This window comes from Topomyia yanbarensis, chromosome 3 (assembly GCF_030247195.1).
Source record: "Topomyia yanbarensis strain Yona2022 chromosome 3, ASM3024719v1, whole genome shotgun sequence".
Lineage (NCBI taxonomy): Eukaryota > Metazoa > Arthropoda > Insecta > Diptera > Culicidae > Topomyia > Topomyia yanbarensis.
Window position 1 is genome coordinate 291319480 of NC_080672.1, and position 25181 is coordinate 291344660.

Here is a 25181-nt window from a genome sequence, read left to right on the forward strand (position 1 = left end):
GCAATTCAGCACCCGTGCCGTGCGAAGTGTACGCACATGAGCCGTAGAAAAGTCAATACTAAAGTCTTTGTGTTTTATCTTCGCTATACCACTAATACATGTTTGTTTGTTTACTCCTACTCTATTCATATCACTTCAAATACTGTACAATTGAGATGATAAACACACAAAAACTAAGAGAAGCATACAGAATATGGTAATAAAATAATGAAAAAAAATACTTCCTTTTGTGTTTTCCATGTGAGAATTTCGGTCTCACCGATGCTACAGCTGCCGTAAAACAAAGATAATTTCACAATACTACATACATATATAACATCACTTAAAATTCTCGCACACGGTATATTCGTGTTCCATTTTGAAATATAGATTGCAAGGAGGCTTGAACGTAAACACAGTATGGCGTCTCAGCCAATTTTTTCGTCCTTGACAAATCTCCGAATTGCATCGAAAATGGGCCAGAATGTTCAAAACTTAATATTCCCTCAACTGCACGTCACTAGCCAAACACATTTCACTTTGTCGCACAGTAATATGATTTGAGAAACCATAACATAATTAATAATTTCGGGAGCAAACAGAAACGATGATTTGCTGTAAAGGCAGCGATGTCAGATCCCCAATTCTTATTGCAGATTTGATTCTAATTCGCAAAAATAACTTTGATCTGAATATGCGATAATCGGTTCGATTTATCCAAATGTGCTCTCCTGTAACTCTTCGATAAGCAATTGGAATCCTTTAATAATGTCCTATCAATATGAGTATCAAAACTCTTCAAATTGTCTCGGAAGTCAGTTATTTGTTGTTACGGGACCCTATGGCAATTTAAAAAATGGAATTGAAATGGAAGGCCTTTCACGGCACCACGGAAACTTGCTCCGGAATGTCCGTTCCGGGGCCAAATCACCAAATGGTTTCAAAATCACGAGATACAGCCTACTGATGCAATTCCAAGAATTTTGATACCCATATTGCTAATATTCCTTTGAAGTTCACAAATAGTATCCCAGTACTGGAACCTGCTTCCGGAAATCCGGATTCCCGGGAACCGAATGAAGTAACCCGATTCATTTTAGCCAAGTCCAAAAGCGGATGAGTTCCTGAATCCAAAACAGTTAAAAGCATCAAAATCGGTTGGAAGTTACCTTAGTTATTGACATTCCAGTTTTGTGGGTACCCGGGTACCCAGGTCGGCCGGTTACGTAGTAAAAAAATTCAGGAGCTCCTTCTAACTCCCCTCCTTACTATATGAACAATATTATAAACCCAAAAGCTTGACTTAGTGAAATTCTAAGATGTCACAAAGTTTCAATTTCCAGCTATGGATGGATAAAACATAGGAATTTCATGAATTAAAACCTAAAAAGGTACCCGGATACCGCGTCCGACACATAACGGTTAAAACCAAGTTTGCGCGTAAAGGTCACAAAGGCATAAAACCTATAACTAAAATTGGTTATGGAATTTGCAATTCGACTTCGTCTCGTCAGAATTTCATAACTAATTTTTGAGTTTTTAATACTTGCGTTATCGACTGTAAAATATTCCTTTGAATGACACAACGTTGATAGTGCATAAAAGATATTTGAATGGGCTAACCAGAAAGCGAAAATTACTGTACTAAAGTGTCGTTTTCATGTTCGTAGAAAGAACTATGACCTATAGATACGAAAAACCGAACTGCGAAGAGGACAATCTATCACTAGGAGAAATGATTCCGGCATAACAGAATCTAAAAATTCAACTAGTCCATGTAAAGTGAAAGCTGGACTGAAAAGCTGCTCCATAAGAGAAACAGTCCCATATTACGAAATCGCCTCAAATAGAGTCCCAGAGAAAAAAGATCAACCGTTGGTGAAAGAAAAATTACCGAGCAGCAACGCAAAAAGAAAGAAAATAACACTGAGGACTAGACTCCGGCGACGAGATGGTTAATTTTAGTTAAGTAAAGTCCGGCAATTAATTTGAATCTAAACAAGAGTTAAGAAAAAGTTTTTACGTAGAGCAGAGCAAAAAAAATGGAAAAGTTCTCGGATCGCATTAATTAGATTTTCCTTGCCAGTGTATTTAGCCCTAGAGGTACGGAATGGAACGCTTTACCGGCCACTTGCAATGGCAACCAAGATAGCTTAAAGCTTACAATTTTGGACCCGTTTCAATGCATACTGCGTCATTAATTACTTCAATCACTACATTGAAATAACCTTAGGGGAGAGTGGATACGCTTGATCCTACTTTTGTTTTTTTCTCATAACTTTTCAATAAAATAAAAATTTCAATTGCAAAGATCGCCATCTTGTAGTTAATTCGAATTGTAGGAGCCATGAATAATGTGCAAATCCGAATACTATGTCCTGTTAGAAATGTGAACAGTGGAAATCATGCCAAAACAAGGTTTTTATAATACGTGTGGTAACTTGATCCCCGCCTACTACGGCTAAAGAAACAAAGCACACTATGACCTATAGATACGAAAGTACAGCTAACCATCTATCCTGACAAATTAATTAATAAGACTACCTTTTTAGATGCACGACAAACTATAGCCACAGTAGAAAGTTGAGACAAGTATTTGCGGTAAATAAATACTGTTTAACTGGCCTTTTCATCCTTCAATAACTTATACCACCATTTGTTCACGGAATTTTTTTTTAGATCGATTAATAGTGCTAGGTACATTATAAAAATGATATTTTTCTATTTCTATACATTTCGAAAGTGCTTGAGAGAACTAATGTTAGTGTTACAGGGATCAAAGATACCTGTTGTATGAGGTGAACAAAATTTAATTTTTTTTGTATGTGTAGTGAAACTTTTTATTCGAAAAACTTGTTTTTCAGGCAAATGCCCTTAGAAAGTAATTGTACTTGAAAATATTCATAAATAATTAGTTCGACGATCTCATACAACCGTTCGAAAAATTTGTGAAAAGATCTTCGAGATGGATTGAAACACATATTTTCTAAAATATTATACAACTTTTCCTAACCAAATGTAATACATCAGATTTGTTTTTTAATCATCATAAACGACCAAATACTTCATTTTCTTTTTATATTGTGATAACTTTATGCGTGTAGATTAGAAGATATGGCCAAGGAAACAAATATCCCCAATGATCAAGTGTCCTCACTCTTCCCTATTGTGGAAAAGGTAGAATATAGTATGTATGAAGTATCTTTCAAATTGTGGACAAATTTTTGGAGAATGACAGATTATGCCGCATAAACTCGATCCCATCAGCAGAAGACAAAAGTTAAGCCAATAAGGTAATAAGCCTGTTCTAATGACTCTGCCACTTCTTGTTTTCCGATCTGTATACACTCAGAATTTTTTTACGCGGGGGATACAGGCAGCGTAAATGAAAACCGCACACCAAAAAATAATGAAATTTAAATGACATGTAAATCAATACGAATGTAAATATACAAAACTTGAATCAAAAATATGATTGTAAATTAAGTTGAAATAGATACAATCAATGGGAGCATTAAAAAGCAAATGATTTTATCATGTCATTCGTGTGATATTACATGTCATTTATTTTACAGCAGTATTGGTTTAAAAATACATTAAAGTGCGTTGGTATCCCGTTTAATGAAACCGTAATGCTCAATCAACGTGTAAAATTATAATAAAATTCGTTAAAGAAATCATGACAAGTTGTGGGTATTTGTGGTTAAACTTAATTTTACATTAATATTCGTGCTCCAAATATGTGCATGAAAATAAATTTAAAATTACAAAATATTTTATTCTGTGCGTATAAATTTCAAAATCCGCGTAAATGAAGACCGCGTAAATTTAAGAATCCGCGTTGATGGAAACCTCGTTAATGGATGCCGCGTAAATTCAAAAATCCGCGTAAAAAAACGAGTAAAAATACCGCTAAAAAAACCGCGTAAGAAAAACATGAGTGTACTTCATATCCTTGCTCTCACTTGAGTACTAACTATGTCTCTAAAACTTTCATAACTTTTCCTACCCAGTAAGGCCATTACAAATCTTTTTTAAAAGTTATGTCCAAGCACAATTTTTTTCTGATGGGGTGGGGGGGGGGGTAAAATTGCCCGAATTGAGTTCTACAAGATGACCACACGAATGGACTCATGATGAATGACGTTCATGTTTGACAATTCTCGGTGGTTTATTTACTTTACTTTGTCAGTTGTATGAGTTCGAGTGCAACGGGTGCCCATCTGTTACATTCAAACTCACGTAACTCCCATGTAAACAAACCACCGAGAATTGTCAAACGAAGTTCATCCGGCTCATTCTGTGGGGTTATATCGGTTGGTCCTCTCAAAGTTGATATTTACTGTTGATTTTTTGTTTACTAAAAATGCTCGATAAATGTCAGCCATATTCTATTTTTTACATAAATGCACAATAATATCCATAAATAAAAAAAAAACCTATGGCATTCATTCGAACACTGTGATAAGTTTTATGAGACTGTTCGATGGAAATCATTATTTCTACTATATTTTCTGCTTATAAATGTCAGCAATTTTCATAAATGGCCACCTATGGCGTTCACTCGGACATTTTCAAAAATTTCATAAGACTGTCTTATGAAAATAATAAGAGATGGATTCGAAAAATTTCCCCTCCAAATCATAAGACAGGCTTATAAAATCCATTTAAAATCCTTATGTCTGAAAGTCATAAGACATTTTTATGGAAATTCAATGAAAATTTTGCTCGGTGTATAGCAAGCGAAAAAAGGACTGCCGCACATTCCAATCTTGCAAATATAAGCCATGAATGTCGTTCACTACATTCATTTTGAACCGCTGCTATGAAATTTACACATACATTCGCAACTGCTGGCGAACGAAACCCAACTACGGCAGCAAGCCGAATAACCGAACTTTCACGAACATGTAACAGGCACGCTCATCAGCACGAACGTTTTTGCTTTTCTCTCGTCCGTTTACATGCACCGAGCAAAAAGCATCTGAGAATTTCATAAGTCTCGACATATGAACCAGCCTTCTGACGATGCCATTGAACGCTTTAGAATGTCATAGGCAGGCTTATGAATTCATTTATCTTTATTCATGCACTCCATAGACGTACAAATAATGTATTTCATAAAACAGTCTTATGACTTCCCTCCAATATATGCGTTTAAGAATTTCATAAGTTTTTCTTATGAAACCCATATGAAATCTGTTATTGATTCTATAAAATTGTATTTTGTTTTTCGTAAACGTCACTTTTGTGAAAAGTTCATGATTGTTTCTTATGAATTCAGTACTGGCCTGCACGGCCAACCAGGGGCTAATAGTTTCAGGCCAGCACTTTTTGATTACTGTTTGAAATAAAAGAAGTGAGATTTTTGTCAAATTGCTACAAAATTTTAAATAATTGTTTTTTATGTTATTGAATAAATTACTATGAGCATTAAATCAGTTTACATGGTTATGATTTTTACAGAAGATATCCGATTATTTGAAATGAAATAAGTTGTGCATATAATTAGTGTCTGACGCGTATTTTATGATTATCAAAATCAATTGAGAAGTAATAATCATTATCATTCAGTTGTCTAAGCCCAGTTTCCCACGAAATATTGACGAAGCGTTGCTCATTATGTACAAATTTTACCATTTAATGAGTTTTCTCTTCAATCTTCTGAAGGAATCTACACTTGGCGGTTCATTTGTCCCGAATTTAGTTCAACAAGATGACCACACTAATGAACTCATTATGAATGACGTTCATGTTTTACAATTCTCGGTGGTTTGTTTACTTTGTCAGTTGCGTGAATTCGAGTGCAACGGGTTCCCATTTGTTAATTTCAAACTCACGTACTCCCATGTAAACAAACCACCGAAAATTGTCAAGCGAAGTTCATCCGGCTCATTTTGGGGTTATGTCGGTTGGTGTAAAACCTAATATCCTCTAACGGTTGATTTTCACTGTTGATTTTTTGTCTACTAAAGATGCTCGAGAAATGTCAGCCATGTTCTATTTTTTATATAAAGGTACAATAATATCCATAAAAAAACTTATGATTTTCATTCGAACATTGTAATGAATTTCATAAGACTGTTCTATGGAAATCATTGTTTCCACTATATTTTTTGCTTATAAATATCAGCAATTTTCATAAATGGGCACCTATGGCGTTCATTCGGACATTTTCATAAATTTCTTAAGACTGTCTTATGAAAATAATAAGAGATGGATTTGGAAAATTTCCCCTCCAAATCATAAGACAAACTTATAAAATCCATTTAAAATCCTTATGTCTGAAAGTCATAAGACGTTTTTATGGAAATTCAAAGTAAATTTTGCTCAGTGTGCATAACAGCTTAGGTACTCTTGGAGCGTGGCGGTCGCGTTGGTTTTTCCCCGAACTTTCGCATAAAAATGTCATTTGAAATGACTTCTTCCCGCCTTGCTTACGATGGCCTTTTCGATCCAAATAAATCAGAGATCATTTCAGATTTTGGTTAAGTAAGTTTTGCAAAATGAATGTCATAGCAAATCGAACTATTTAATGATAGAAATGAATCGGTTCTGGGAATGATCTGTACATTAACCCTTAAATGCGTACTGTTTACATTTGGCAACATACCGAATTCTGTGATATCAAGCCTCAACAAGAGGTAAATATCGTATCCATACCGAAAAATGGGTACCAAAGAAAATTGAATTTCATGCATTTAAGGGTTAAATAAGACATCTATGAAATATGAAAGACAATTTACATCAATCTCCATTCGCCTAATATCAAAGGCATAGTGAAAATTTACTCTGAATATTGAGGAAATTCGCGTAGCTCTTGCTGTCTTCAGCTCAAAATATGTATCATTTTGCGGCCTTTGTATATTTTATGCCAAACTGGTTGGTATCGGTATAAATTATGCAAATGAATATGTTTGTTGTGATAATCAGAAGCAGTGGCAGCGGTGGCAGTACACAGAAACGACCAGAAAAGCAATCGACAGTGACATCATTCATTCCCTCTTCGTCTCCCCGATAAATACGTACCCGCTACACGGCGAAGAAAAACGACGTAGAGAATCCGCTCCGGGTCGGTCTCATTCTCGCCTAACGCGGTTTTTACGCGCCCAAGATGTATTAAATTAGGGTATGTGTGTTTATTACAATGATTGAAGAGTTTTATGCGACAGCACACGATGGCATAAAAGAACAATATTCGCCATATTCGGTATATGTGATGACAACCGCCACAGCCAAAAAAAGAAGGACCGGGAGTGGCGGGGGTGAGGAAGCAGTAGCAAAAATTGTCATAAAATTAAACGGAACGACTAAATTCGCTAAGAAACCAAAACACCACACCAATCTAGTCGGCGTATCCTTTTTATCGCCGGCCGGGCGATTTTGGTGCTCTCCTCTGTGGCATGTCGATTCACATCCTGTTGGGGAGGGAGGTAATAATTTGAGCGTGAGTGCCGCTTTGTCGCAGAGCGTTTCGGCGGCTTCTGCTGGGTCGCCGAGCAGTACCGCGGAATAATTTAATCCACTGGTTTACGGCTTTTCTAATATTTAGTACTAATCATCAAAAATTTGTATGATTCTATTAGCTTGCCACGGATTGATAGGGATGTTCAAATGAATTTGAACATATGTCGGTTTAGTGGGTGTTGATTCCTTGATAAAACTTATGAACATCGAAGCCAACACAGTTGTTGTATCTCGAGATTGGATAAAACCATTTTGAGATCATAGTAATAGATATTTATGTAAAAATATCTCAGTGTGAGCGAGAAAAGTGCACTTTTAATTTTCAAATGGAAAATCGCACATTTGGCTGCACTGACGCTAAATAGTAGTAGGTTTTTTTTCTAGATTTCTTGACTAGTTTTCCTCCAAACACATCTCGCGAATCCATTCTAGAATACATAGTATTGGAGATATATTCAAAAGAAAATCAAGAAATGTGACAATTTTGTTAAAACAGAGGTATTCCATGTTTCTATGGACCGAGTTGACACAAAAATTTGGGGTTTTAAATTTTGTCAATCACTATTCCCACAAAATTGATTCAAATTTGTGAAAGTCGATTTCATGTGCCTTGATCGCTTCACGCGGGATGACCCATATGAATTATTTGTAATGTGTATCTAAATGATACAATTACTATAGGCTCTTATCTTAACCCATTCATGCCCATGTTGTTTGTGGACAACAACGTTTTTAAACAGTTATAACTTTTGATTGAGGCGAGATTTTCTCACAAAAACAAGTAAGGCTCATTAATGTGAAGTTATTGCAATTAGTCTGATTGGTTTCCGATGGAGCAGTGCTGCCAGGGACAGTTTACGTTGACGACGGAAAATGATTTTTTCATATATCTTCGTTATGGTGTAATATTATTGAAAACTAATAAAACTCATCAATTTAGACTGTCGTTGGCTACGTTTTCCACGTAATTAGACTATTGTAATTATTCTAGGAGAATTCTCGACAAACATATGATTACAGCCTAAAATCCAACTGTCAAAATCCACTTTGAATGGAAATTCCGGACAAACCGTTACGCGCCAATCACAGATGTTTATAGTAACTGAAAGAGAAAAGTTTTCTTTTTCATAAACTGTTGTGAACTTTGTTCGGCTAGTAACGGTTTGTCCGGAATTTCCATTCAAAGTGGATTTAGTGAGCATTAGAAGGTAAAAATTGACTAGCTTCTAGCACTACCATGGAAGCACCTATCTTTATGTAAAAAGACTTTTCGTGTTTCTTGACCCAACCGTTTTCAAGGAAAAATTGTTTTGAAACCCTACATGCACTAGAAAGAAGTTGGGCACGAAAGGGTTAAAATTCATATAAAAATTGTCAAAAAAGTTCTGAAACGACTGTCAGTTCAAATTCTAACATATCCTAACTAAAAACTCTAATTTTTGTTGACAACCGATACCAGCAAAAATGCTTTGGTGCAGTTTTATAACAGATCCAAAACAGTGTGGAAAAAATTATTGCCTTCGTCAGGGTACGGGGACATAGAGGCATCGGATCATGTGGGCAACGGAGATGAAAAAAATCGTGATCAATACCTATTTTCTTTGCACAGCGCACGAGACAGACATAAGCGGACGGCCTCGAAATGCCCGATGAGGCATACCCAGAGTTTGCCTGGCGTCTGAATCAGAGCGTGATGAACGCAAGGCACAGAACAATAATTCACGACAATATGCTCACCCACGCAGAAGTCGAACTGATTCAGTAGAAATCGCAAAGAGAGAGCGCTCAGTAGAAGTTCAATCGATTTAAGCCACCTAGCAGTGAGATGAGACATTTCTTAAGCATATCGCTGTTGGATCATTCATTAGTTTGCAGACCTGCGAAACAGGTGCCCAACTGCAGGTGGGAGGAACACAGTTTCGAGCCCTGCACTAATAAAACCTCACACTGAATGCATTATAGAAAATCGATAAGACAAATTATATTTAAAAATTAATGGATCCAAAGCATGAAAAAAGCTATCAAGTTCATAAAATGCGTAGAATGATTAATATACATCGTAATAAAAAAATAAATCAAATTAGTTCAGCTTACCAAATGAAAAAAAATTAACAATAATAAAAAAAGCTAACAAATGGGTTCAAATAAATAAAAGGAATGAATGAATAAAGAAACTGAATTAAAGGCATGAACTGGAAAAAAATCATATAATCAATAAAATGAATAAACTAAATGAAATAAAAGAATTGTATGAAATGAGTAAAATGAGAAATATGTGAAACTAATAAAATGAATAAAATAAATAAAGCATTAAAATAAATAAAAGCAAATAAATAATATAAAACGAATGAATTTAAATATATGAATATATTTAACAGAATCAATAAATTGAATAGAATGAATAAAATAAACAAAATAAATTTAATGAAAAAAGAATAAAAAAATAAATGGGATTAAAAGATTAAACTAAAAAACTCACGATATTAAAAAAGTTATAAAATAAATGAAATTAAAAAAATTGTTTCAAATTAATTATTTGGATGAAATGAATAAATTGAATGATTAAAAAATAGCCAGATTATGAAATGAAAAATCTGAATAAAGCGTATGAACTGGTAAAAGTTAATGAAATGTAAACAGTGCACAAAATGATTTAACTTTATAATATGAATAAAATGTATGAAATCAATAAACCTGGTCAAAGTGAGTTAATGGCTGATTAACCCTATAACTTTGAACTTGCGTTTTCCACCCTAGAACGTTGCACTGGGGTACAAATGTACCCCACGCGTTTGATCGCAATTTTCGCAGGAAAAATGCAAACAAAAGAAATGTATAATATATCATACTAATTGTTACTTACGTAGTAAAACAATCAGTATTTAAACTGGTATTGTCACGTGTCACATTTCCACTGACAGCACTAAACCTGACGAAATGCTAACGGCAACCGTACACTAGGGTACAAATGTACCCCACGCCAACTTTGACACCTGCTTCAACGAAGGCTATACGCAAACTGGCTATACCACCTGTCAACGACCCTTCGGTCAACGCGCTTCACTCGGACAACATCTGCTCGCAAACCCATGGTTCCCTGACATGAGCCGTTCACGGACAACAGCCCTTGCTACCCTATCATAGTACAACGGCGAAATTGACAAAAGAAGTCAGGCAAACCGCATGGAAGTGAGTCGAGTGCTGTGCTAGTAAAATAGTTGGTAACATTAAAAAGCTATTCTAGCTTAATTACTAAAATTTTATAATTTATAAGAGATTAAAATTAAGATCATTGAGGGCCTAAAAGTAGTTCCCGTACAAAAAGTGGTAAGAAAAATGAAATTCAGCATTTACACTCAACTAACCTATAACCACCATAGGTTCAGCGAAACGCTTACCACAGAAACTAATTGTTTAAACGGTACCGGTAAAAGTTAGGTGAGCAAAACAATGTAATTGCAGTGATCGTTTCTACAATTTCTACAATTGTATTACCGTTAGGTTCTCAGGATCAAGTCGTTCTTGTTATTGATAAGGCGTAGGAAACGCGAAACGAACAGAAGAACACTAAACGTAAGACACAAATTTGATTTAATGAAATATTATACATGAACTCGGCTATTTCAGGAAATTTTTAACTCCGCTATTCAATAAAGAATTAAAAATTTGGAAATCTCTTCTGCTGCGTTGACGCCCAATCAACACCACCTTTTCATACTCTTACTAGGAACTCTACGTTTCATTATGGTTAGTGTCCCAGGTTGGTAAATGCCGTCTTCAGCATGTCCTCGCAACTCAGACTCGAATCGGAGACTACCCCGCAAATTTCAACCCTGTTAGCTGGAATATACATTCTGTACTCCTTCGTAAATCGGGGGTGGGCGCAGCGTAGTTGGTAAATCGATTGCCTTATACGCAGCGCACCTGGGTTCGAGTCCCGAGCCCCGAGATTTTTCTAACCCGAAGAGGCAAATGACCTTAAGGTTAAAACCTCTATAATCGAAATAAAAAAAATCCTTCGTAAAAGGCCCGTAGCCAGCAATATCATGTGCCTGATTTAAACTGTTTACAATCACCTGAAGCTTATCAGGGCGAATTTTCGATATTTCTGTCACGGTCAAATACCGATCCGTCAGAGCTCGAGAATTCTGCAACAGATTCAAACACTTTTTGTCTTTGGTCCGGAAGAAGATCACGATGGGTCCGGTGGCCGAGCTTGAGTATACTTTGAGTCGGGGAGCCGATTTTGTTTCGACAAGATAACCTTGAACGCGGATTAGCACTATTCATTGTTGTTATAGACTGCACGGACTGGCAACAAAACACTTGTGTCTCGACCGTGCGCTCAAAAACGAATGACTTGATATTGTAGAAAGAGACTCAAAAAGTTTCATCCTCTGAAGAAATTTAAAAATATTATAATAGCTATCAAAAGAAGAAATAAATGTTCCAACCCAATAATTTCAACCCGATTAGCTGGTAAGTACATATGGTCTGTACCTTTTCGTAAATGTTCCAAGAAAATAACATATATCCCGGTGGACGAGCCTGAATATATCTTTAGCCGAGGAGTTGATTTTATTTCGAAATTCATCTCACTTTGAGATGAATCAGATGAATTGACAGAGGAAGTCATTTTTGCACGGGCCTTGGGCGTAGTGCAGGATTATAGAAGAGCAAGAATGGAAATGTAAAATAATGGTGGGACTTAACTCCAGTTGAATTCGAACTTCACACAGCAGCAGCAGCAGACAGTGAAACATCAAAGCCGAAAAATCCAATCGAAGCAATCCAGCTTTTCATTCTAAAACTTTCTGCTAGCTGGACCTGTCCCAGTCGAGACCTCACTCTCTATACAGGACTCCTTCTATTTCGACTTGGTTTGTTGGTATATAGACTCTAAACCCAAAACAATTTCCCAATGCAAAAAAGGCATTACATCCTTTCGTGCGTATTCCGAATTAGAATCATGCCTTCTTCGCATTGTAGACCAAGCATAGTTACTGCATTATACCAACACAGCTTGATTCACGATGAAATAAATTGATTGAGAATACACGCTACCATATTATCTGCCCGCATGTAAAAGTATTAGTTGGTTTTGCTTGCTGAGTCTCCAAAAAGGTGGTGTATTCTATACATGAGTACCTCTGTGGTGTTTGTAAGAATTTCTGTATTCATACACAGTTACGCTTTTTTGTCTGCGAACAGCTCAATTCCAACCACACTAAAAATCAACCAAATTTTGCACACTTTCTCATTGATGTGTATTGTTTACATGCTGTCAAACTCGAAGTCGTGTTTTTCGATTCAACGAAAATGGAGGTGAACCAACGCGAGTCGAGAGAACAAATTCTTTCCAAACGCCTGGAATTTCCTGACCTGTCGCACCGGCAGTTGGGAAAAATGTTGAACATTCACCATTCAACCGTCTCCAGAGTGTTGAAGCGGTTCCAGGAGCGGTTGACGTTGGATCACGGTAAAGGAGCTGGAAGAAAACCGGGACCGGAGAACAAAAAGACGGAGGGAAAGGTGAAGCGGATGATTAAAGCAAATCCCAACGTCTCAAGCCGTGATTTGGCTAAAAAGATCGGCACGTCGCAGAGCTACGTCCAGAATGCAAAGAAGAGAGCTGGACTACATACATACAAGGTACAGAACATTCCAAACCGCGATGAGCGGCAACAATCGACGGCTAAGACTCGGGCACGGAAGCTCTACGAGAAGATGCTGACAAAATATGGCTGCTGTGTGATGGACGACGAAATGTATATAAAAGCCGATTTTAAGCAAATTCCGGGGCTAGAGTTTTTCACCAGCAAGAGCAAGTTCTATGTGGACGACAAATTTAAGAAGAAGAAAATGTCAAAGTTCGCCTCCAAATATCTCATTTGGCAGGCCATCTGCTCTTGCGGACTGAGGAGTGAGCCTTTCGTGACAAAGGGCAAAGTAAATGGCGAGATCTACAAATCTGAGTGCCTCGAGAAGCGCCTTTTGCCGTTCTTGCAGCAGCACAACGAAGCTCCGCTATTTTGGCCAGATTTGGCATCATGCCACTATTCTAAAAGTGTCCTGGAGTGGTATGAGGCCAATTCTGTCCATTTTGTTCCAAAGGACATGAATCCGCCAAACTGTCCGGAGTTGCGCCCGGTGGAGCAGTACTGGGCAATGATGAAGCGGGAACTTTGGAAGAGCAAGAAGACAGTCAAAGACGAGAAGGACATGTTAAGAAAATGAAAAAAAAACTGAGAAACTGGTACCGGATAACACTGTAAAGATTTTGATGGAGGGCATCAAGCGAAAATGCGTTCAATTTACACTCAAGGCTCCATCGATTAACTTTTCTTTTGATTTTTGAAGTAAATATATATATATATATATATATATATATATATATATATATATATATATATATATATATATATATATATATATATATATATATATATATATATATATATATATATATATATATATATATATATATATATATATATATATATATATATATATATATATATATATATATATATATATATATATATATATATACTACCCTATAATTTTGGTTTGATTTTAAACATTATAAGAAAATTGGCTTGACATTTTCGGTGTCGCAGTAATTTCGTATTCGCCCTTTACGTTCACGAGAGTGTGTGATATACGCGTTATTTTCCCATAGCGAATGGCTTTTACCGTAAAATCATCGCTCACTCTCTCATTCTATGGTTCAGAGAAGAGTGGACGAAAATTATTTGTGCTCAGATTGATTTGCGATGATCGTTGACCAGGGCGATGATGTGCGCTCAAGAGGATGACATGGTGTCATATTGGCGTAGTCAACATAAAAAACTTTGTTTGCAACAAAATTAACGAAATTTGTCTAAATACAAACGAGAAGCACTTTAGTTTCGATCAAATTAGAGAAAGTGTGCATTGTTTTCTATTGTATACTGCTACTGCTATTTGTTGATGACATTTCAAGCGATTTTGACGTTGTCAAACTGACCTCCATTGATCGGTTGAAAAACGATGTTAGCTATTGAGTTCTACAAGATGACGATACGAATGAACTTATTATGAATTAAGTTCATGTTTGACAATTCTCGGTGGTTTAAACAAACCAATTTGTCAATTGCGTGAGTGCGAGTGCAACGGGTGCTCATCTGTTATATTCGAACTCACGTAACTCCCATGTAAACAATCCACCGAGAATTGTCAAACAAAGTTCATCCGGCTCATTTTGTGGGGTTATGGCGGTTGGTGTAAAACCTAATTGTCAAACTGTATGTAGAGATAGGGATGCCAGTTACCTGTGTGTATGAGGAATTCCAGAAATGATTGGCGGACGGCTTCTATCAGACAAATGTTGAAATTTGTTAGCCCAATGTTCCCATGTTTCTCCTGCGTATAGTGCGCTTAAATAATCATTAATCATTATTAACATTTATGAACCTATCTAGTGGCTAGAACTCGCATATCGCTGGTAAATTTAGGGTTGAGAGAACGCCGAAAGCTCAAATCAACACATAATCATCACCCACACCCCATCAATTTGATGATGCTATAAACTGTTCTCTCCAATATGCAGCATGTGATCAGTAGAAAGGCGAAATGGAAACAGGTCCTTGAGCGTGTATTAGTATTTTCAGAGCGCACATGTATCCGAGTGGAGATGTCCTTTACATGTATATTAGTGAGGAGTCATTTCAATACTAATACTCCGATATCGTTAAATTCACTAATACATTCCCAACTGTGGGTTTGTGTAAGTTTCTGTGGTGTAATCGCCATTTAATGCATATTTGTCCCGGACCAATATCGCTTTCTATGCATTATACCAGTTACAATGCAAAATTCTCATTAGAATCATGCTTATTCGCATGTAATTCATACGGTTCGCGTTTTGGGTGTATACTCCTTCTTAAAAGGATCCTAGTCTAGCAATATAATTTGTCTGCATCAAACTATTTACCACCACTCTAAGCTTATCAGACCAAATTTTTGTATATTTCTGTCACGGTCGAATAACCGTCCATTTAAACTTGAGAAAACACATATAAATTCAAACCTTTTTTGTCTTTGGTCCGAAAAAAACTCATTGAAGAACATGCAATGCATATAACTTGAGCCGGAGAGTCAATTTTATTTCGATATCCATCTCACCTCAAGGCTAATCATTGTCACAGAAAGTTTTTTTTGCACGTGTCTATTGCCCAGTGAACGTTCGTAGTAGAAGACAAGAACGAAACAGGGGTTATAATAGCGGTACTTATCTTATATACCGGTATCCAGGCAGCCCTCAAGAAAAGAGACACTTTCACTGCTTTGCTGGTCAAATGTCGGTTGACGTGCACACACAAAAGAAAAAAAATGCCAAACCTCGAAGAGGAGGAGAACACTCAAGATAACATTGAGAGCGGATTAGTAAGCTTTTCGTTATACTTTATAGCGTTAAACTGCACTAACTGGGAACACCGTCTACATGATCCGAGAGTCACCGCGTGAATTTAGAAAGCCAGTTATCGATACTACTCATGCTATTAAACAGTTTTAATAAGCTGTAAGTTACACAACTATGTTGCGACGCTTTCTTATGTTTCTTTTTTAGTATGAAAAACAAAAACAAGAGAAAAATAACATTTAGCACTGTAATTGACACTCTTATAATTATATGAAATGACCATTTTTCACATGATATCAATAATCTTTTCAGAAACTTACCTTTAGTAAGTGTCGAACCTTGCCTCGAATCGTCACTAATGCTAGAATTCATCTATAGTTTTATGCTTTTATAGTGCTAATGTACAGTTTGATTGCATTGTAAATGCCAAAAGAGGGTATTAAAAACTATTTGTACCCATTTATAATCAATATTGTGCAATAGCCTAATGCTCATAAAGTCTTTCGGTAGAGTATATAAAACGTTCTTTATAAATTTTACGGACTTGTGGCGCACAATGTAAAAAAATGTCAGCTTTCAATAGTTTTGACAATTGTTTGCCTTTACCAGAAACTTTCCTTTTGGTTCTTTCAAATTCCTCCAATACAGTTCAGGTAACGCTGCAAATTAGAGTCAAATTTTGGATTCTTTACTCGTTTGGTTCAGAAGTTTTAAATGGCTTGATCGCCGTAACTGCCACATGGATGTGATAAAATTAAATATGCTAGTCACTGTGTTACTCATTTATTGCATTTTAACGTATTGGTTTTGTACATATAAATCAACTCTTCTCTGCTTCGATTTATTATGAAATATGCAAAAGAAATAATTAGCTTGTTGATCCTATTACTTTCTCTAAGAATGTATTGAATTTAATGTGTATTTGGTCAACTATATATTTAAAAAATCGATATCAGTCTCTATTATGAAATACTTTTATTGATAATTCTGTGTAATAAGTAAAACTAAATAACTTCCAGTATTTCTCGTACTTGTCTTCAATATTTTATGTGCTTAATAATATTTTAAACATTTAATTTTTGAAATTAGGATGTTGGAGATGTTATGCAAAAAGATTTAATACAACAAAAAACACGTAGACAGAAGACAACCATTTTGGCGGCAACAATAAATACAAATTAATTTCAGAAAATTCGATCACCTCTCGTGCCGCATGCTTTTTACGTTCGACTTTACTTTATGCCACCCCTCCCCGATACACCGGATGTTGCTGAGCCCACCACACGCATTGCCTAATAATTTGCCGTCACGAAAACCATGTTCCATATATTTCATGGCCCTGCCGATTCCCCAAGCACTAATTTCCACTTAGCGCTATTGTTGACTCTGCTGCATATAAAAAATCTCATTACACCCGGAGCGCACTTTCCCGGCGTTTTCTGTTTCGCGCGTTCATTCGCTTAATCGAAATCACAAATTTTAGCGCACGCTTCGCGGAAAATCGCCAATTTACGATGCTTCCTTCTCTGTTCACACGACGACGCCTCACTCACTCACTCACTCACACTGCATATCTACAGATGATAATACATACAGAATGCCACCCATCATGGACATGATTCGATTATTTACAGCTTCATCCCGAAACTCGCTTACTCACGCTAAATTGCTCCTGTTTTGTGTTTCGTGTCATTGTGCACTTACATCATATATTTATGTATGTCTTTAGCTACAATCGATGCTGAACTATACCACACCATCAGTACCAGTAGAATCATGCTGCATACTTAATGTCTATAATTTTTATTTGCTTTTCGATTCGATGTGGGATGGGGGAGGTGGTTCTTTCCCAACCTCTCCCATGATCCGAGTTCTTCTTACATGCTAAGTTTTATTGCTTTTCGATACTTCGACATTTGTCATGTTTCATTTTCGGTATTTGGCACCCACTTCGGAGGACACTCACTGCCGACGAGAGGACTTTTGACTGTCACTGCTTTTGTGTTGGTTTGTTTTCTGGATATTTGCTTCGTTGTAAAAGTGTGTCGTTGTTTGTTCGTTTGAAGTGTTCCGTATAATTATTTTTGCAGTTCAAAGGTGATTTTAAAGGCATTTTACCACATAGTTACATATAAATCATTCATAGAAGACTACCGCTATTTCAATTCCATCGTTCGTGGGTTGGGTTTTTTCTTCGGAATGGCAAACCACAGTGAATTCAACCTGTTTAGGCTTTAATTTTCCCTTTAATCTATTAATAATTAAGTATGGGACTCCTATACTAACCGTTTTTATCGTAGACCAAGAAAGTAAATCACAACCTAAATTATCTACCCTTTTGCGAAAATTCATCAAGTGGATGGGTAATTTTCTAGGAAAACAACAGCCGGAACCGCATGTCGTCAGGAAGCGACAAACAAACTTGTTGGTCACGGTACGGTTCTTGGAAATTCAATCAAAGCGTCCTGCAAATTGGCTGTCCGGCTGTTTAGCTGGAAGACGGCAGGGGAGGAGAGAATCAATCAAAATCAATTCTGATTCGTCAATCGGAAGAACACAGTCGATGTGGGGGTGTGCTGATAGCGTTATTATCTAGCGATTGTCGACGATATCGCTACTTACGTAACTTAGTTGATTTATCATACAGTCATCAGTAGTCAAGCGAAAATGGTAGAGCATGAGGGATTCCATGAGAAACCGGACGACCGCAAAATATAACCATCGTCGATAAGAACGAAACTTTGCAGTTGTGTTCGGTTTATAAATCTTCATGTTTTTTTCTGATAATTGCAATATTTTGATACAAGAGCAATTTTTCAAAGAGGCTTAGACGTTTCTATGTGCATTGATTTCCAATAATTTTTGGTCTATAACTATTTTATACAGCAAAACTTCCTGAGAACGAGTTACAGGGAATGAACATTTCTTCAAGACAAAAAATACACTGAAAAATACATTGTGTCATTTTTTACAAAAACCAAAAATTTATATTAAAAATTTAAATTGCAAAGAAACCATTTTTCAATTTTTTTATATTTTGTCAACAAAAACCTAAAGAGAAAAAAAACATTTTGAATATGATGGAAAAAAAAAAAATACATGATAGAGAACTTATTGGTTAAAAAGTTTTTTTTTAACAATAACTTTATTCATGTTTTAAAATACTTAGAATATAACTCTAAATATTTTAAATCAGAATGCTGTGGGCTTTTAAAAACCTATTCCTTTTGATGGAGAAACACAAATAACTTATGAAAATATCGCAATAAAACAAAATAATTGTGTTGTTAAAACAAAATTTAAAATATCTCGAACACTATTAAATTTCCGAAAATTTTTGTTATGAGCATTTTGATTTAAAATAGCGGTTAGTATCATATTCAAAAATAAAATTATATTTTGACTGCAAAAAGCTTCATTTATGTCTTTAAAACGATAAACATTATATTTTTGTCATGTTATGATGGGGTAATGCGAATAGCTTTTTAAAAGGGCATAATTACACCAAATAATTGTTTTTGTTGGAGCAAAATTCCAAATATCTCGAAAACTATCGCATTTTAGAAGATTTTTGTTAAATGCATTTTGATTTAAAATGATACTTAGAATTATATTCTTTTGTATTGTCAATTAGTATGAAATTTAAAAACATTTTTAAATTTATTTTTAGCAAAACTTTTTTACCAATGAGTTCTACATCATGCAATTACATTCAAAATGTCTCTTTTCTCTTTAGGTTTTTGTTGACAAATATAAAAAATTCAAAAAAATGGGTTTGGTCGTAATTTTAATTTATAATAAAAGATTTTGTTTTGGTAAGACATGTTGATTTCTATATTAATTATGATCAAATTTGTTAAAAGCTATGGGCACTTTTATTTAAAATAAAATTACGTTTGTGGCATATCTAATATTTTACCTCCCGCCGGTAGGTAACTCTGTTCCAAAAACAGAGAAGTGGCACATTATATTGACCAAATAAAGGGTGTTTTATCATTTTTTTCTCAACCTAAAAAAATCCTAATAAATATAATTTGGTTTGGCATGGCATTGTATATGATTTTTTGGTGATATCCCAACGGGGAAAAACGTTCGAAATGGTGAGTGAAGCGAAAGCAATGATGTGCAAAAAATTCCCCCGGAGGCGAGTTTTAAACCCGCTACCCTCGAGATTTGGGTCCAATGCAATAACCGTTATGCTATCCCTGGGATATGATGACGTTCCAGAAAGAACATATGATTATCGCACTAGAGCACGGTGAGCACTCAGTAACCTTAACACGGTATGCACAAGAAAGTGCTTCTTTTTTAAAACATAACTTTGACCGGATTATTTTGACTTCTCCTTTCTACCACTACACAAACCAATGAAATGCCAGTAAAAGTTCTACCAATTGTTGTGGAGATTCACTGAATGTACTTGTGTTTAAGTCCACAAGATTTGTCGAAATTCCATCCGCATTGGCCGTAGGCAATGAAGGCTCTCTTGATTCTGAAATGAAGGTGAAAAGACCAATTGAGTTTTTAGTTATTGAGAACTACAAAGGAACTACTCCGGATGCGCAGATATGTCGGTTCATAAACATTGCGTGTATCCAATTCGTGGTATATAAAGATAATCCAAGACCATGTGCAGCACGTTGTCAAAAACTCCTCAAATGTCAAGAAAAACTCTTGAACTCGATTGCTTTTGCAAGATCACTGATTGCTATATTCCGGTCGTCAGTAGAGCTGATAGTTTTCTTTAGAAATTTTTAGTGTTTTACACTCGCGATTCTTTTTATTATTGTTTTATATGTTTATCGTATTATTCGGTCGTACGAGTGCATTGAAAATTCATGACTTCATGCTCGATTATATCTGGTTGTTCGTGAAAGTGATAGCTTTTATATGTGATATTTGTTTTCACTTGACATTTTCACTGCACAGTACGTTACGCTCAATTTTTTCGCCAAAAGCGACATCTTCTGGTGGGTAGCTGAGTTGTCACACGTTGCTTGCAAGTTCGCTTCCATTGTCGCACGTTACCCATTAGCGTTTTCCTGCGCATATTGCATACCCGCTAGGCGTTATTTCTACATCAAAAGCATGGCTTGTAACAACTGCTCGAAAGTGGTTAATGATTCTGATCGAATAAAATGTTGATACTGCGGAAATTCGTTCCACATGATATGCGTCAAGATGGGTTATGATGTTCGTGACGTCCTGCGAACCCACCCACGGAATCTATTCTGGATGTGCAACGGCTGACTTATTCTCAAATGATAATTTCCGTAGAATGGTTTCGCGTTGTTGCAACATAGTGCCTGACGACAGTTCCCTGAAATCTATAAAGAATGACATAGGTGATTTGAAAGATGTCGTCAAAGCTCTCTCGGTTAAAGTTGACTCAAAACCGCTATCCCCAACTATAACACCTTGGAAACGAATTGCTGAATATAATCCAGTTTCAAACACGCCTAAGCGTTTGAAGCAATAAAAACAATTTCACCACCTGAGGAGCTGTTATGGGTTTACGTGTCAGCATTCGATTCCAGCACGACGGATGATGAAGTTTCTACCCTTGTGAAAGATTGTCTGGGGGAGAATCTGCAACCGAGAATAATTTGTCTAGTTCCTAAGGACAAGGATCTCTCATCTTTGAGCTTCATTACTTTCAAAGTTGGCGTTAGCAAATCATACAGGGATAAGGCTCTGTCCAAAGACACTTGGCCGGAGAACATCTACTTCCGTGAATTTGTCATCAATTCAAAAATTCGACAACCAATCATTAGGATTTCTGCGGAGAAGAATCCCTCTGGTGGTGGACAGTAGCGCTAAGCTATCCCGGATAAACTCGTCTGTCCAACTTCTTGTACCCCGGCGAGCGATCTCGGTCTACCTGACGAATCGGTAAAGCCAAGAAGGGTATATGTCCTTCTGAAGCAATACAAGATGGTGCACGCCCGCAATGTAAATTTTACTTACAGTCTGCTGATGAACATAACTCTACCGCCGCTGTGAACTTTCTATATCAAAAACAAAATTTTGATCCCATCGTAACGAGCACATCTCTTCATAGCATATTCGGCTCTGCAACGATCACAGAAGGACTAAGCACTCTATTCCATTGCTGGTATGACTCATCGCATCCTGGGACGCACTGCAGCTAGCACTATGGAAACCCTTGATCCCCCTGCCACAGTAGAGCCATTGCAGCCAGCGTTCGCTAGTCGTCCCCGTCCTGTGTGCACGAGTGGTCGAGGGGTCTTCCAAATCGATACCAACGGCAAGTACGAACCGGATTTTGTTACCTACAAATATATTACCAGAATGCCGGCGATATGAATTCAGGAATCGACGATTATTTGGTAGCAAGTTCAAATGAATGCTTCGACATAATCGCACTCACAGAGACGTGGCTTAGCGATAACACTCTGTCAGTGCAAGCATTTGGTGCCAACTACGATGTTTTCCATACTGATCGCAGCTCACGCAACAGTCTCAAGGCTACCGGCGGCGGGGTACTTGTGGCTATCCATCGTCCATTGAAAGCGCAACTGATTGAGGATACTTTGGGGGTCTGTGTCGAGCAGGTGTGGGAACGAATCAAACTGGCTGGCTACGAACTTTTTCTTTGCGTGGTTTATTTTCCACCGGACCGCACTCGCGATTTGACATTGATTGATTCACATGGAACGGATTTCCGTTCAAGCAAGCCCGGTTGATGAGATCCTGATTGTTGGGGATTTCAATTTCTCCGGATTAAAATGGCGCTCTGCTTCTGACGGATTTATGTTCGCTGATCCCGAACTGTCATCTTTTCATGCTGGTATCACCAGTTAGCTTGACTGCTACAGTCTAAATCTGCTGCGCCAAACGAATAATGTGGTGAACGAGAACAACAGAATCCTTGATCTCTGTTTTTCGAGCAAATCTGATTACGCGCCAAAAGTTATCGCAGCACCGTTCCCCCTGGTAAAGATTGTTAGACACCACCCTCCCCTGCATATAGTGCTTGAAGCGATTCGAATGAAGCATGACTGCAATGCTTCTGACACCGTCAGCTATAACTTTAGAAAAGCAGACTATAATAGACTATTATTGACTTCCTGTCGAATATCCACTGGACTGAAATTCTCGACAATGATGATGTCGACGTTGCAGTGTAGACCTTCTCCAATGTTATGAGCTATGCTATCGATCGCTATGTACCCAAAAGAAGTTGCCTTCAAGCTAAGAACCCAGCGTGGCACACTGCCGAGCTGAGACGGTTAAAAACGACTAAAAGAGCCGCTCTGAAGAAGTACTCCAAGTTTGGGGGTTACGTGCTGCGACAACACTACGTTCATGTTAAACAAGTCTATAAAAAGACATCGAAGCGTTACCATGCCGATTACTTGCGAAACGTGCAACGTAAAACATTCTGGAAGCATGTAAACGAGCAAAGAAAGGAATCCGGGTTGCCTTCAACGGTGAGCTATGGAGGACGTATGAGCTCTAGTTTACAGGAGATTTGCCAACTATTCTCTCAAAAGTTCGCAAGTGTTTTCTCTAACGAGAAACTGACACCGACCCAGGTTTCACGCGCGGCTCTCAATGTACCTCAATCATACCAGTCTTTGAACTCTATCGATATCGACAATAATATGGTACAACTGGCGATTGGTAAAATGAAGGCTTCAACCTCGGCAGGCCCAGATGGTATACCAACTATTATTTTTAAAAAATGTTCTATCGGTCTAATTGAACCTCTTCGTCATCTATTTCAATTGTCGCTAACAACCGGAGTATTCCCCGACCTCTGGAAATCATCCTTCATGTTTCCACTTCATAAAAAAGGTGATAAAAAGGAAGTCGACAACTACCGTGGTATTACAACGCTAAGCGCAGTTCCTAAGCTGTTTGAAATGGTTGTGTTAGAACCCATTTTCAGCCACTACAAACAGTATACTCTGATACTCAGCAGGGATTTATGCCGAAACGTTCAACATCTACGAATCTTCTATCGTTCACAACCTATGTAACTGATGCCATGTCGGACGGCCTTCAAACTGATGTTGTCTACACGGACCTTTCAGCTGCTTTAGACAAGATTAATCACGCTATTGCAGTGGCAAAGTTGGATAGACTTGGCTTTGGTACTAATATTCTCCGTTGGATGCAATTGTATCTCAGTAATCGTCGTCTAGCAGTCAAGATAGGTGATTGTATATCCGAAGAGTTCTTCGCTTAATCTAGTATTCCGCAAGGCAGCCATCGCGGTCCATTGATTTTTCTTCTGTATTTCAACGACGTCAACTTTTGTTTAGAAGGGCCACGGTTGTCTTTCGCCGACGACCTCAAGTTATACCATAGAATCCGGAATACTGATGATGCAGCTTTCCTTCAACGCCAACTGGTAACCTTTGTGGAATGGTGCGAGATCAACCGAATGACCCTGAACTCCAAGAAATGTACGGTCATTACGTTCTCGAGGAAAAAAACGCTAATTCGATTTGAATACTGTCTAGTTGAATCCACGATTGACAGAGCGAATTGTGTCAAAGATCTCGGAGTTTTTCTCGATGAACAACTGACGTTTAAACATCATACCAGCTATATTGTCGCAAAGGCATCACGCTGTACGGGGTTCATAATGAGAATACCTAAGCGCTTTTCAGATATTTACTGCTTGAAATCTCTCTACTGCTCACTCGTTCGATCAACACTGGAATATTGTTCAGTTGTGTGGAATCCTCATTATCTCAACGGTGTCCGTCGAATTGAAACAGTACAGCGCATATTTGTTCGGTTTGCCCTTCGTCGATTGCCTTGGAGCAACCCTCACCAGCTACCAAGTTACGAAAGCCGGGGTGTGCTTATTGGACTCGATACATTGCAAGTGCGGCGGGATCTATTCCGTGCTATGACGATTTCGGATATTTTGCAAGATCGAATTGACTGCCCCGAGCTTCTCAGCGCGATAAATATGACCGTTCGCCCTCGTGCCCTTCGCAATAATTTATTTCCCCGATTACCTGTTCCCCGGACTACCTATGGAGTTAACGGTGCCATCATTGGGTTGCAGCGGACCTTCAACAAAGTGCCATCCGAGTTTGATCTTCACATTCCACGTAGCAGATTGCAATTTGACTTTTTAAATAGATTAAGAAATTATCATTAGGATCACACTGTGTCTGTTGATATTAAAAAAATATGTTAAATGTTGTAGGCAACATGGTGTAACAGGGTGCTAGTAGACTTTTCTCCATTGACATGCATGTTGAATTTCATGCAGCGGGTGCTCGCCCAAACCAACACCCCCATTATAGTGGCGGAAAGGGTAAACAGGTCTAATATGCACCCTTTA